General features: G+C 47.3%; 1 long non-coding RNA gene across 1 annotated transcript; it reads left to right on the top strand.

Annotated features, from left to right (window-relative positions):
* Positions 1-5,785: 5,785 nt before the first annotated feature.
* LOC140192467 (uncharacterized) lies at positions 5,786-10,557 on the top strand. The gene is made up of 3 exons (XR_011884288.1): positions 5,786-5,872; positions 9,036-9,323; positions 10,470-10,557. It is a non-coding gene; the product is annotated as an uncharacterized lncRNA (long non-coding RNA).
* Positions 10,558-14,250: the final 3,693 nt, after the last annotated feature.

Genomic DNA, 14,250 nt, shown 5'->3' with positions numbered 1-14,250 from the left:
GTTCTTCAGTGCAGAAGGAAGGGTTGAAGAAGATGAGAGCGGTAGTGATAGAGCACACGATAGATAGAGGTACAGAAGGGCGGTGATGTGGTCGTGACAGAGACTCCCGGATGGTTTGCTGCCTCCCGGGTGCCAGGGTCAGGGATGTCTCTGATCGCTTGCACAGCATTCTAAAGTGGGAGGGTGAACTGCCAGGTGTCATGGTACACATCGGTACCAATGACGTAGGAAGAAAGAGAGAGGAGGTCCTGAAGAGTGAGTATAGAGAGCTTGGTAGGAATTTAAAATGCGGGACCTCAAGGGCGGTAATCTCGGGATTGCTACCTGTGCTACGTGACAGTGGGGGAAAGAATAGGATGCTATGGCAGATTAACAAGTGGCTGAGGTAGTAGTGTAGGGGGCAGAGTTTCAGAGTTCAGTATCATTGGGACCTCTTCTGGGGCAGGTGGGATCTGTACAAGAGAAACGGGTTACACCTAAACTACAAAGGGACCAATATCCTTGCAGGGAGGTTTGATAGTGCTATTGGGGAGGGTTAAAATTAGATTCGCCGGGGGATGGGAACCAGAGTGTCAGAGCAGATAGTGGAGCGGGGCTGAAAATAAATAATGTTAAAGTTCATACAAAGTCACAAATAGAAGCGTGGTGTAGGAGAGTAGGGGAGATTCAAACAAGCAGACATGACTTGAGAGTTAGGGGGCAAAAGTTCAGGGGTAACACGAGGAGGAACGTTTTTACATAGAGAGTGGTGGCTGTGTGGAACGAGCTTCCAGTAGCAGTGGTTGAGGCTGGTTCGATATTGTCATTTAAAGAAACATTGGATAGGTATATGGACAGAAAAGGAATGGAGGGTTATGAGCTGAGTGCAGGTTGGTGAGACTAGGTGAGAGTAAGCGTTCGGCATGGTCTAGAAGGGCAGAGATGGCCTCTTTCCGTGCTGTAACTGATATATGGTTATATGGTTATATGTGTGTGGTGGTAATAATATTCGGAGGTGTGTCTATTTTACGGATGACACCATGATATGTGGAGGAGCAGGAAGTGTTGAAGAAACGGAAAAGTTGCACAGGGACATGGTCAGTTTTGGAGAGTGGGCAAACAAAAATAATGGCAGATGAGATACTATGTTAGGAAATTGTCGCCGACAAACGATGCTCGGACCCGGAGTGAGAGAGCCGTAGAAAATTCTTTATTTGTCACATGATATCATGGGGAGCACAGCCCCTAAAATCGGGATCCTGGAGCTCCCTCAGACAAGAAAACTCAGTGATATTTATACATCAACGGTACGTGACAAGAGACACTTGTGTGGAATTTTTTTTTACAGAAGTAAAGGTCACGTGCTTCAGGACATTGTATGGTCAGATAATTCCTTATTTGAACATTTGTCTAGCATTTTCAGAGAATGCTACCGAATAGCGAAGTAGCAAAAATATGTGCCTGAGAAGCTACACATTTTACTGAAGTGTTAGTTCTCAGGCCAGCTAGTTCAACCGCAGACACATAAAAATTCTCAGAACAAGGAAGTACAGATGCAATTATTTTTATATCTCGGTTGCGAGGCACAGTTCAGTCACACAGAGTACATTAGTTACAGATAAATGATTGTAAGCTTCGAATTCACATTTTAAAACAAATCATTAGCTCCCTCAATGCCCATTACAATGTAAGGCCTTGATATTTTCTTCCACAGAAATGTACGGCTGTACATTTTGGAAGAAGAAATAATCGGGCAGATTATTGTTTCGATGGGGAGAAAATTCAAAAAGTGCAAAGGAACTTGGGGGATCCTCGTGCAATACACCCTAAAGGTTACCCACCAGCTTGGATCGGCTGTGAGGAAAGCGAATGCTATATTAGCGTTCATTTCAAAAGGAATAATGCGTAAGAGTAAGGAGGTGTTGCTGAGTCTCTATGGGGCACTGGTGTGACCTCATTTGGAAAACTGTGTGCAGTCTTGCGCCCCCTATCTTCGAAGGGATGTACTGATGTTGGAGAGAGTTCAGGAAAGATTCACCAGGATTATTCCTGGAATGCAGGGGCTAAGATAGGAGGAACTTGTGTCGGCTCTTGTACTGTATTCATTAGCGTACAGAAGAATGAGTGGGGTTATCATAGAAACATTTCGAATGTTGAAAGGGTTGGACAGAGTAGATGTGGAAAGGCTGTTTCCCTTGGTCGGTGAGTCCAGGACAAGAGGCCGCAGTCTTAGGCTTAGAGGGTACCCATTTAAAACAGAGATGAGGAGAAACGTTTTAACCACAGGGTCCTGCACCTATGGAATCCGTTGCCACAATCAGCTGTGGAGGCCCGAACATGGAGGGTGTTTCAGGAGGAGATTGATAGGTTCTGATTTGTCAGGGTATCAAGGGATATTGGGGAAATGCCTGAAATTGGAACGAGATGGGAGAATAATTTGGCTCATGTTGGAGTGGCGGAGCAGACTCGATGGGCCGATTGTCTTATTTCAGCTCCTTTGTCCTGTGATCTTCTTTCCTAACCGCTTGGAGTCTTTGTCAGGATCTCCTCCCTTTTCCTATCCATGTCGTTGGTACCAGTGTGTACCAGGACCTCTGTCTGTTCTCCCTCCCACTTCAAGGTATCGTGGACGCGATCAGAATCATCCCGGATCCTGGATGATCAGATGGACTCCTGACCTCACGATCCACCTCGTCGTGGCCCCTTGCACCCTGATGACTGCCTGCACTGCACTCTCTCTGTAACTGTGACACTTTACTCTGCGTTCTGTTACTGATTTACCTTGCTCTACTGCAATGAAGTGAAATGTATCTATGGTTGTAACTGGGACCTCTCCTGTCTGTGATGTTTACAAATGATCTGGATGATAATGCAGATGGGTGGGTCAGTAGGTTTGCAGATGTTACGGCGAGAGGTGGTGTTGCAGAGAGCGGGGAAGACTGGAAAATAATTCAGTGCGATATGAGTCAGTTACAGATATGGGTTGGAGAAATGTCAGAAGGAGTTTAACCCGGACAAACCTAACTGTTGCACGTTGGTAGGTCAAGTAAAAGAAATGAAACCATAGAAACCATAGAAACTACAGCACAAAAACAGGCCCTTTGGCCCTTCTTGGCTGTGCCGAACCATTTTCTGCCTAGACCCACTGACCTGCACACGGACCATATCCCTCCATACACCTCCCATCCATGTATCTGTCAAATTTATTCTTAAATGTTTAAAAAAGAACCCGCATTTACCACCTCGTCTGGCAGCTCATTCCATACTCCCACCACTCCCTGTGTGAAGAAGTCCCCCCTAATGTTCCCTTTAAACTTTTCCCCCCCTCACCCTTAACCCATGTCCTCTGGTGTTTTTCTCCCCTTGCCTCAGTGGAAAAAGCCGGCTTGCATTCACTCTATCTATACCCATCATAATTTGATATACCTCTATCAAATCTCCCCTCATTCTTCTACACTCTAGGGAATAAAGTCCAAACCTATTCAACCTTTCTCTGTAACTGAGTTTCTCAAGTCCCGGCAACATCCTTGTAAGCCTTCTCTGCACTCGTTCAACCTTATTTATATCCTTCCTGTAATTTGGTGACCAAAACGGAACACAATACTCCAGATTCGGCCTCACCAATGCCTTATACAACCTCATCATAACATTCCAGCTCTAATACTCAATACTTCGATTAATGAAGGCCAATGTACCAAAAGCTCTCTTTACGACCCTATCTACCTGTGACGACACTTTTAGGGAATTTGGTATCTGTATTCCCAGATCCCTCTGTTCCACTGCATTCCTCAGTGCCTTACCATTAACCCTGTATGTTCTACGTTGGTTTGTCCTTCCAACGTGCAATACCTCACACTTGTCAGTATTAAACTCCATCTGCCATTTTTCAGCCCATTTTTCCAGCCGGTCCAAGTCCCTCTGCAGGCTCTGAAAACCTTCCTCACTGTGTACTACACCTCCAATCTTTGTATCATCAGCAAACTTGCTGATCCAATTTACCACATTATCATCCAGATCATTGATATAGATGACAAATAACCATGGACCCAGCACTGATCCCTATGGCACACCACTAGTCACAGGTCTCCAATCAGAGAAGCAATTCTCTACCACCACTCTCTGGCTTCTTCCATCGAGCCAATGTCTAGTCCAATTTGCCACCTCTCCATGTATACCTAGCGACTGAATTTTCCTAACTATCCTCCCATGCAGGCATTGTCAAAGGCCTTACTGAAGTCCATGTAGACAATATCCACTGCCTTCCCTTCATCCATTTTCCTGGTAACCTCCTCGAAAAACTCCAACAGATTGGTCAAACATGACCTACCACGCACAAAGCCATGTTGACTCTCCCTAATAAGCCCCTGTCTATCCAAATGCTTGTAGATTCCGTCTCTTAGTACTCCCTCAAATAACTTACCTACTATTGACGTTAAACTCACCGGCCTATAATTTCCCGGATTACTTTTCGATCCTTTTTTAAACAACGGAACAACATGAGCCACTCTCCAATCCTCCGGCACTTCACCCGTAGAGAGCGACAATTTAAATATTTCTGCCAGGGCCCCCGCAATTTCAACACTAGTCTCCTTCAAGGTCCGAGGGAACACTCTGTCAGGTCCCGGGGATTTAACCACTTTAATTTTCCTCAAGACAGCAAGCACCTCCACCTTTTCAATCTGTACAGTTTCCATCGTCTCACTACTTGATTCCCTCAAATACATAGATTTCATGCCGCTTCCTTAGTAAATACAGACGCAAAAAAAACTATTTAAGATCTCCCCCATTTCCTTTGGTTCCGCACAAAGCCGACCACTCTGATCTTCAAGAGGACCAATTTTATCCCTTACAATCCTTTTGCTCTTAATATACTTGTACAAATTCTTTGGATTATCCTTCACTTTGACTGCCAAAGCAACCTCATGTCTTCTTTTTGCCCTCCTGATTTCTTTCTTAAGTATTTTCTTGCACTTCTTCTCCTCAAGCACCTGATTTACCCCCTGTTTCCTATACATTTCATACAACTCCCTCTTCTTCTTTATCAGAGTTACAATATCCCTTGAGAACCAAGGTTCCTTATTCCTATTCAATTTGCCTATTCAATCAGATCGTGAAGTAACAATGTGGAATGAAACGTGAGCGTAAAACAGCACAGTGACACGGACACACCGCTCAATTCAATTCAAAATCTTACACGATTGTAGCCAAGACCGTAAACAGTTTTGATGGGCAGAGGGAACTTGGGGTCCATGGTCATCGCTCCCTGAACGTGGCTGCACAGTTTAATGCGGTGGTTAAAAAGGCCTACGGTATTTCTACCTTTATTAGTCGGGGCACTGAATACAAATGTCAGGGAGCTAACTTGCAACTTTATTAAAATCACTAGTTAGGGTGAATCAGCTGTATTGTCTACAGTTCTGGTCACCACATTATCGGAGGGATGTCAAGGCGTTGGGCAGCCTCCGGAGAGGGTTAACTGGACGCTGCCTGGATTCGATGGCTTGTGTTACAACGAGAGGACGGACACCTGGGTTGCTTCCCCTGGAGCGGAGGAGGCTCAGGTGAGATCTGACTGATCTCTAGAATCCGTCAGACACCTGTCAGACTCTGCCAAGTCAAGGAATTTGGACTCTCAGTGATGACGGCTGACAGTAGATGAGATTAAGAGAGGGAGAATTGACCGTAGTGGAAGGAGAGAGCGCGGATGGTGGGTGGAAGGGAGTCCCAGAGGGAGTCACGGCTGAATTCACGCACACACTGAATGGTCTGTCTACAGCTGTACTGAAACAGGAGTCGAAAGAGAACATCGGAAATAGACAGCACGATAAGATCTGTCTATTCTGCCTAGTTACGTCCATCCTTATCGCGATAGTGGCCGGGCTCTCGATATATGGTGAGTCGAACCGGCTGCGGAAGGAATCAGACCGTGTAGTAACAGTGTGGAATGAAACGTGAGCGTAAAACAGCACAGTGACACGGACACACCGCTCAACGTGACACTGACAAACAATTCACCGTGACACCGACACTTACTTTATCACGACACCTACACGCCCCTCACGGTGAAACTGACACTACCCTCAGGTTTACAAGAACGCGACTCCCGCCATGACGCCATTACGCCGACACCGTGACACCGACTCGCACCTCACCGTGACGCCGAATTTCACCTCACCGTGACACCGACTCGCACCTCACGGTGACGCCGAATTTCACCTCACCGTGCCAGCGACTCGCACCTCACCGTGACGCCGAATTTCACCTCACCGTGACACCGACTCGCACCTCACCGTGACGCCGAATTTCACCTCACCGTGACACCGACTCGCACCTCACGGTGACGCCGAATTTCACCTCACCGTGCCAGCGAGACTTGCGGTGAGTGGTGAACGGCAGGGGGCAGTGCTGGGCCCGCAACTTTTCACGATATGCATTAATGATCCGGAAGAGGGGACCGAGTGTAGTACATCTAAGTTTGCAGATGATATTAAATTGAGAGGAAACGGAATTCTGCAGAAGATACGGAGAAAGATATAGATAGGTTAAACTAGCGGGCAGTCGGAGTACAATGTTGGTGAATTCGAGGTCTTCCACTTTGGAAGAAAAATGGAGGAGCAGGTAATTATTTAAATGGAAAAAGATTGCAGCAAGTTGCTGTTCAGAGGGACTTGGGAGTGCTTGTGCATGAATCACAAAAGGTTGGTTCGCAGGTGCAGCAGGCTATCAAGAGGGCAAATGGGATGTTGCCTTCATTGCTAGAGAGATTGAATTTAAGAGCAGGGAGGATATGCTGTAACTGTACAGGGTACTGGTGAGGGCGCACCTGGGGCACTGCGTGCAGTTCTGGTCTCCCTACTCGAGGTAGGTTGTACCCTCTGTGGAGGAGGTGCAGAGGAGGATTGCCGGGTTGATTCCAGAGATGGGGGCGTGCGGTGGGGCGGGGGGGGCGTGGTTAGACTATGAGGAGAGATTGGGTCGCCTAGGACTATACTCGCTGGGATTCAGAAGAATGCGAGGAGATCTGATTGGAATACATACAATGTTAAAAGGGATAGAAAATATAAAGACAGGAAAGTGGTTTCGACTAGAAGGATAGACGAGAAATAAGGGACATAAGACTATAAGACCGTAAGATATAGGAGCAGAAGTAGGCCATTCGGCTCATCGAGCCTGCTCCGCTGATCAAACATGGGCTGATCCAATTCTTCCAGTTATACACTCTCCTGTTTTCACCCTACACATTTTTTTGTTTTTTTTTTGCCCCGGCTGGGATCAGTGCTGGGTCCATTGTTATTTGTCATCTATATCAATGACCCGGATGATAATGTGGTACGTTGGATCAGCAAATTTGCTGATGATACAAAGATTGGAGGTGTAGTAGACAGTGAGGAAGGTTTTCAGAGCCTGCAGAGGGACTTGGGCCAGATGGAAAAATGGACTGAGAAATTGCAGATGGAGTTTAATACAGACAAGTGTGAGGTATTGCACGTTGGAAGGACAAACCAAGGTAGAACATACAGTGTAAATGCTAAGACACTGAGGAATGCAGTAGAACAGAGGGATCTGGGAATACAGATACAAAATTCCCTAAAAGTGGCGTCACGGGTAGACAGGGTCGCAAAGAGAGCTTTTGGTGCATTGGCCTTTACTAATCAAAGTATTGAGTCTAAGAGTTGGAATGTTATGTTGAGGTTGTATAAGGCATTGGTGAGGCCAAATCTGGAGTATTGTGTTCAGTTTTCATCATTAAATTACAGGAAGGATATTAATAAGGTTGAACGAGTGCAGAGAAGGTTTACAAGGATGTTGCTGGGACTTGATAAACACAGTTACAGCGAAAGGTTGAATAGGTTAGGACTTTATTCCCTCGATCGTAGAAGAATAAGCGGGAATTTGATAGAGGTATATAAAATTATGATGGGCATAGACAGAGTGAATGCAAACAAGCTTTTTCCACTGAGGCAAGGGGAGATAAAAAAAACAGAGGACATGGGTTAAGGGTGAGGGGGGAAAAGTTTAAAGGGAATATTGGCGGGGGTGTTCGTCACACAGAGAGTGGTGGGAGTATGGAATGAGCTGCCAGACGAGGTGGTAAATGCGGGATCTGTTTCAGCATTTAAGATTAAGTTGGACAGATACATGGATGGGAGGTGTATGGAGGGATATGGTCCGTGAGCAGGTCAGTGGGACTAGGCAGAAAATGGTTCGGCACAGCCACGAGGGCCAAAGGGCCTGTTTCTGTGCTGTAGTTTTTTTTTCTCTGGTTTCTATGGTTTCAATGGCTAATCAATACCTCTCCCTTAAATACAATACACCGAATAACTTGGCCTTCACAGCGTCTCGTGGCAACAAATTCCACGACTAATGTAATTTCTCCGCATCTCAGTTCTGAAAGGACGCCCTACAAGCATGAAGTTGTGCCCTCTTGTCATAGACTCCCCTACCATGGGAAATAACTTTCCAATATCTAATCTGTTAAGGCTTTGTACCATCCGGAATGTTTCTGTGAGCTCCCCGCTCATTCTCCTGATCTCCAGGGAACACAGCCCAAGAGCTGCCGGACTTTCCTCATACAGTAACCCTCTCATTCCTGGAATCATTGTCGTGATTCTTCTCTAAACGTTCTCCTCACTGACCCAATGTCAGTACATCCTTCCAAATATCAGGAGCCCAAAACTGCACAGAATACTCTAAGTGTGGTCTCACGTCTCCCTTACAGAACCGCAACATCACATCCCTGTACTTATATTATATACCTCTAGAAATGAATGTCCACATTGCATTCTCCTTTTTCACATCAACTGAACCTGGATGTTCAGTTTTACGGTATCTTGCACAAGGACTCCCAAGTCCCTTAACATTTCTGCATTTTGAATTTCCTCCCCATCTAAATAATAGTCTGCCCGTAACACTCGTCTGCGTGAGACTTATATGCGGCTCAACATGAACGGCACCGCAGTGTAACACTGACACACCCTTGTTACGTCCCGCCCAGCACCGTACCGCTGTCTCACACGTCACTCTAAACACTAAATATCCTTCAACATCTCTCTCAGTACTACAGATTCGTCAGTCTCAGATCACCTCTGATCGAAACTACCAGCTACTTTGGAGACAGTATCAGGAGATGAACAGGACACAGACCTCATGTCCACATCTGGTTCATGAGTTGAACTCAAGCCTTGAATCTAAGACATCCGAAAATTCCCATCTGAATCGCTCCCACAGCGCCTGTCTCCAGAATCTTTCTGTCCTCAACAACCACATCTCGAACATCGAAAAGAAGTTCAGAACTGACAGCGGAGCCAAGGCTCACATTTGCCAATTGTTGACCAGTAGCAGAGGTGAGGCAACATCGTCTTCTTACCAACTCCTCATGAGAGAGAGTGAGTGAGGGAGGGAGGGAGGGAGAGAGAGAGAGAGAGAGAGAGAGAGAGAGAGAGAGAGAGAGAGAGACTCCCTCCACGCCATCGTATCTCACACTCTACCGGGTTACGACACTGAGTGGAAGAGAGAGCAGAAAGGGGAGTGATTCGGGCGTGGGGATAAAGAGAGTGATAAACGGAGAAAGGAAAACACACACACACACACACACACACACACACAATCAGACAGTCAGACAGTCCACTCACAGAGATCATGACAAATCCCTCACTGAGACCCGATATATCCGTCACCGTAATATCCAGGTACATCTCACGGTGACTCGGTACACATCTCATCGGGACACAAAAACATCTATCACAGTGTCACCGAAACGCCCCTCAAAGCAAAACCACCATTTACCTCACTACATCACGGAATCAATCATCACCGTGCTGCTGAGGCCAACTCGCAATTCACCGTGGCACTGACAACACTGCCTGTGAAACCAGCAACCCCCTCACATAGACAGTGACACGTCCCTCACAGTGGCACGCCTCGCACTGTGACACGAAACAAACACACCCTCACTCTGTAACAATCTTCAACGTGCACTGACACACCACTCACCGTGATACTACACGCTTCTCAACATGAACCGCATTGTACCTCACAGTGACACAGACACACCAGAAACCCCGATTTGCACAACACCGTGACGACGTCTCACGCCTCATTGTAAACGCTGAACATCCAGCACAAACTCTCTCATAACACATATTCGTCAGAGAGATAGACAGACAGATGGAAACCTGGCAGTGTGTGATGAAAGAGTGTGGAAGGAATTTGTCTGATGTCTGACGCCGGGAGAGTATGATGGAAGAGTGTAGTGGGAACGTTGCTCTGCGTCTGACGTCTGTGTGATGGGAAAGTGCGGAGGGAGATTCATTCAGTCTCTGACCCCGGGAGTGTGTGATGGGACGGTGTGGAGGGAGCTTCACTCTGTGTCTGACCCCAGGAGCGTGTGATGGGACGGTGTGGAGGGAGATTCACTGTGTGTCTGACCCCAGGAGTGTGTGATGGGACGGTGTGGAGGGAGATTATGTTTCTTTATTCCTGCTTTTCAGAGGGAAAATGTTCGAAGGATTGGGTCAAATATGGAGACCGGTGTTATTTGTTCTCCACGTTTGAAACATCTTACAATGGAGCTCGGCAATTGTGTTCAATCTTTGATTCAAGTCTCCTCGAAATCAATTCAGTGGATGAAGCGGTAAGGGTCAGACCACGGGAAGAGATATTCGCACGGCTCTCGCCTTTTTCAGGATGAAAAAATATAGTGGTGGTTCCTGTTGATAGTGAAATTCCCTACACCCCTTCTTGAAACACACTCCCGGGGTGAGACACAGAGTGAATCTCCCGCCACACCGTCCCATCACACACTTCCGGGTCATACACACAGAATGAATCTCATTCCACACCGTCCCATCACACACACCCGGAGTCAGACACATGGAGTGAATCTCCCTCCACACCGTGCCATCACACACTCTCGGGGTCAGACACGGTGTGAATCTTCCACCCCGTCTCATCACACACTCTCACTCTTAGATACAGAATGAAGCCTCTTCCACCCCGCCCTATCACACACTCCCGCGTTCGGACACAGAATGAATCTCCCTCAACACCGCCCCATCACACAATTTGGTGGTCAGACACAGAGTGAAGCTCCCTCCGCACTCTCCCTTCACACACTTTTGCTGTAATAATCCGAGAGAGGTTCCGTAAATAGTTTCCCGTTTTTGGTATTACTCCAATTAATTTAATTTCACAGAGTTTTGTTTACCGCGCTCTTGCCTCCCGTATCGCTGCATACTGGATTGGAAAATGCGAAGAAGGGTAAGATTTGGACTGATCTGTGGGGTGAGAATTAGGGAATGACACAATACTGACGGAAGAGAATTGGATTAGTTTACGGACTGAAGTAGGTTTGCTGGAAGAAGTGGATCATCGGGATTGTTTGAAGTCTGTACCAGGTTGTCAGGAGAGGATGGCACAATGGGAATATTTTGGGGAATGATACGTGTCTGTCGAGGAAGGGTAGGGCAGTGGGGACATCTTGAGGACTGGCAGGAACTCTAGGGAGAATTCAGTACCCTCCGATTATTTTGCTGATTGACGTCGGGCTGTAGAGAGTGACAGATGCAGCAGTGTTAGTTCAGAGAGTGACACGAAGTTATGGGGAGATGGAGGGAACGTGGCACTGAGCTGATTTGTGAAAGAACAGTTGGGCAGCGGGATTACTTTGTGGACTGACAGAGATCTAAGGGGAGAGAGTGGGACAAATGAATTAGTTTAGAGACTGTGTGCAAAGAGCGGGTCAGTGGGAATAGATTGCAGACTGAAGCAGGGACGTGGGAGAACGTTTTTCAGCGGTACAAATGTTACGGTGCACCCGTGTCTGTGGGTTGAGGGCGGTGTAGTGGGTTTACTTTCGGGGCTGAGACGAAGCTATTGGGAGAGGGAGGGTCCATAGGATTAATTTGGGGAACGCTGAAGTTTTGCGGGAAGAGAGCAGGCCTAAGGGATTCATTTCGGGACCGTGATAAGTCTGTGGAGAGAGATTGGGCCAGGAGGATTTGTTTGGAGAGTGAAACAGGTTTGTGTGCGGGAGGAGAGTTCGTCTGTTGGATCCGTATTGGGACTGATATTGGACTGTGAAGAGAAAGTGGGTCAATGGGATTAGTCGAGCGACGGACCGGAGGCTGTGAGGGGTCCGCTGTGTTGTGGGATTAGTTTGGAGACTAACACAGAGCTGTCGGGACCGATTGGTCAGTGTGATTAGTTTGGGGACGGTCTCAGGGCTGTGAGGAGAGCGCTGTTTAATGAGATTAGTTTCGCGAGGGTCTCCGGTTGACTGCTGCGCTGTTTTGTCTGTGTTGAAATTTTTTAACCCTCTTTGATAGAAAAGTGGCCTCTGGTTTCCTGTACTACGTGTCCTATGGAACACCCGTCTGTATTGATTGCCGACCGAAAGAAAAAAACTACCGTTGCAATGGTGATCGCCGATTCATCTGCGAGAAGTCTGCACTTTTGTGCCCGGCTATCCCTGAAAACATCCGGAGTCTCTGTCAACAGCCCGTGGGGGCGACATGAATCACGTGACTACCACCTCTTTCTCCTCCGTATCTCTTTTCCATTCTCCCTCCATCCGTCACCCCAAATTTCCTCCCCACATTCGCCACCGCTCCCTCCTGCTCCATTCTCCGTCTCATTTCGTACCCCCACTCTCTAGAGAACGACAAACCTCTCCCTCATCTATCTCTTTACTTGTCTTCATTCCCCCACCATGTCCACACCTCCCTAATGGTCCTTGCTCTCTCTCTCTCCACTCACTCGCACATTCTTTTCCCGCTCTTTCGCCGCTCCCTCTAAGTACTTCTTGCCCCTCTCTCCCTCTTCCTCCCCCATATCTCACTCTGTCTCTCCCCTCTCGGTTCACTCACACCCTCTGTCTCCCTGATCCCTCTTTCTCTTTCTCCTTTTCACCCACCCTCACCTCCACCCTGAGCCGTCTGGTTGTTGATACCCCGACCCAGGGTAAAAGTCTGTGCGCGTGCATTATGTTTGGGCCCTCTTGGTTTATGGAACACTGTAAGATTGCAACTACGCTCCCGGGAATAAAGTATCAACCTTCCCTCCCTCTCTCCATAACTGAGTTCCTCGAGTCCCAGCAATATCCCCGTAAATCTCCCTCTGGAGTCTTTCCAACTCTAAGACATTTTCCTGGAGCAGGGCGAGCAAAACTGTTTGCGGCCTCACCGACGTCTTGTACACTGCAATGTGACCTCCCGACTCCGGTACTCAGTGCCCTGACTGGTGAAGGCCAGCGTGCCATTGTCCAGCCCACTCGTAACGGATGTTTCCCACCGAAATCGCTATTTCATTTATTATCTGAAACTTATACGGCCTGGAATTTCTTCTTTTGCAGCATCAGTAGGGTGCAAATATTTCAAAGCAAAGTAAGTTGCAAATATTAATAAATACCGCAAGCATGTCGCTCATTCGGTCAAGGATGACAATTAATGTAAAATGCAACATATTAATAAATACAGAAAAAATGTCGAGTCAGTGCTCATGTATTCAAATGTGTGACGGCTCAGAGGAGGGAGTTGTTCCTGACTCGTACTGTGTGCGTGTTTAGAGTCCCGTGACTCCTCCTCGATAGCAGTAACGGGCAGAGGGCTTCTCCAGGGCGGTGAGGGTCCTCAGTGATGGATGCGCCCTTCTCGAGGCATCGCCTTACGAAAATGTCCTCCATGGTGGGGAGGGGTGAGACTGTCAGAGTTTTTCGGCTGAGTTTAGAACCCTCTGGAACCTCTTGCGATTCTGTGCGTTGCAGCCTCCACACCAGGAGGTGATCTTCTGTAACGAGACAGCGATGGATGGTGCTGTACACAGATGCAGTGTGAGGTCTGGAATTAACTCAGACTCAGACTGGAAGTAAACGAGACGCCAAGAAACCAATCGAAGGACATCACAAACAGTGGTACAGGTAACTTAACTCTTACGATTGAGCACTGAGTGCTCAGCTACAGTCCTTTAACGACAAACTGGCATAGTAAAGTCTGTAATTAACACATGTATCGACTCGAAATAAACTCGACGGCACGAAGCAAATCGAAAGACATCACAAACAGTAGGACTGGAAACGTAACTCTTACGGTTGAGCACTGAGTGCTCATTAAGAGGCCTTTAAGCACGAACTTGCCCTGCAGGAATGTGGCAGGGAATAATTGCAAGTCTAAGCCTTGGAAGGAAAGTGACATCACCGTACTCTGGGAAATGGAGTTGCGGAAACCTACATGTCTGTCCTGATCAGTCGGACACATGACACCTTCGTGTTTGCAT

This window comes from Mobula birostris, unplaced genomic scaffold, assembly GCF_030028105.1.
Source record: "Mobula birostris isolate sMobBir1 unplaced genomic scaffold, sMobBir1.hap1 scaffold_1453, whole genome shotgun sequence".
NCBI classification, from domain to species: domain Eukaryota; kingdom Metazoa; phylum Chordata; class Chondrichthyes; order Myliobatiformes; family Myliobatidae; genus Mobula; species Mobula birostris.
This window is presented reverse-complemented; position numbering and strand designations above follow the sequence as displayed.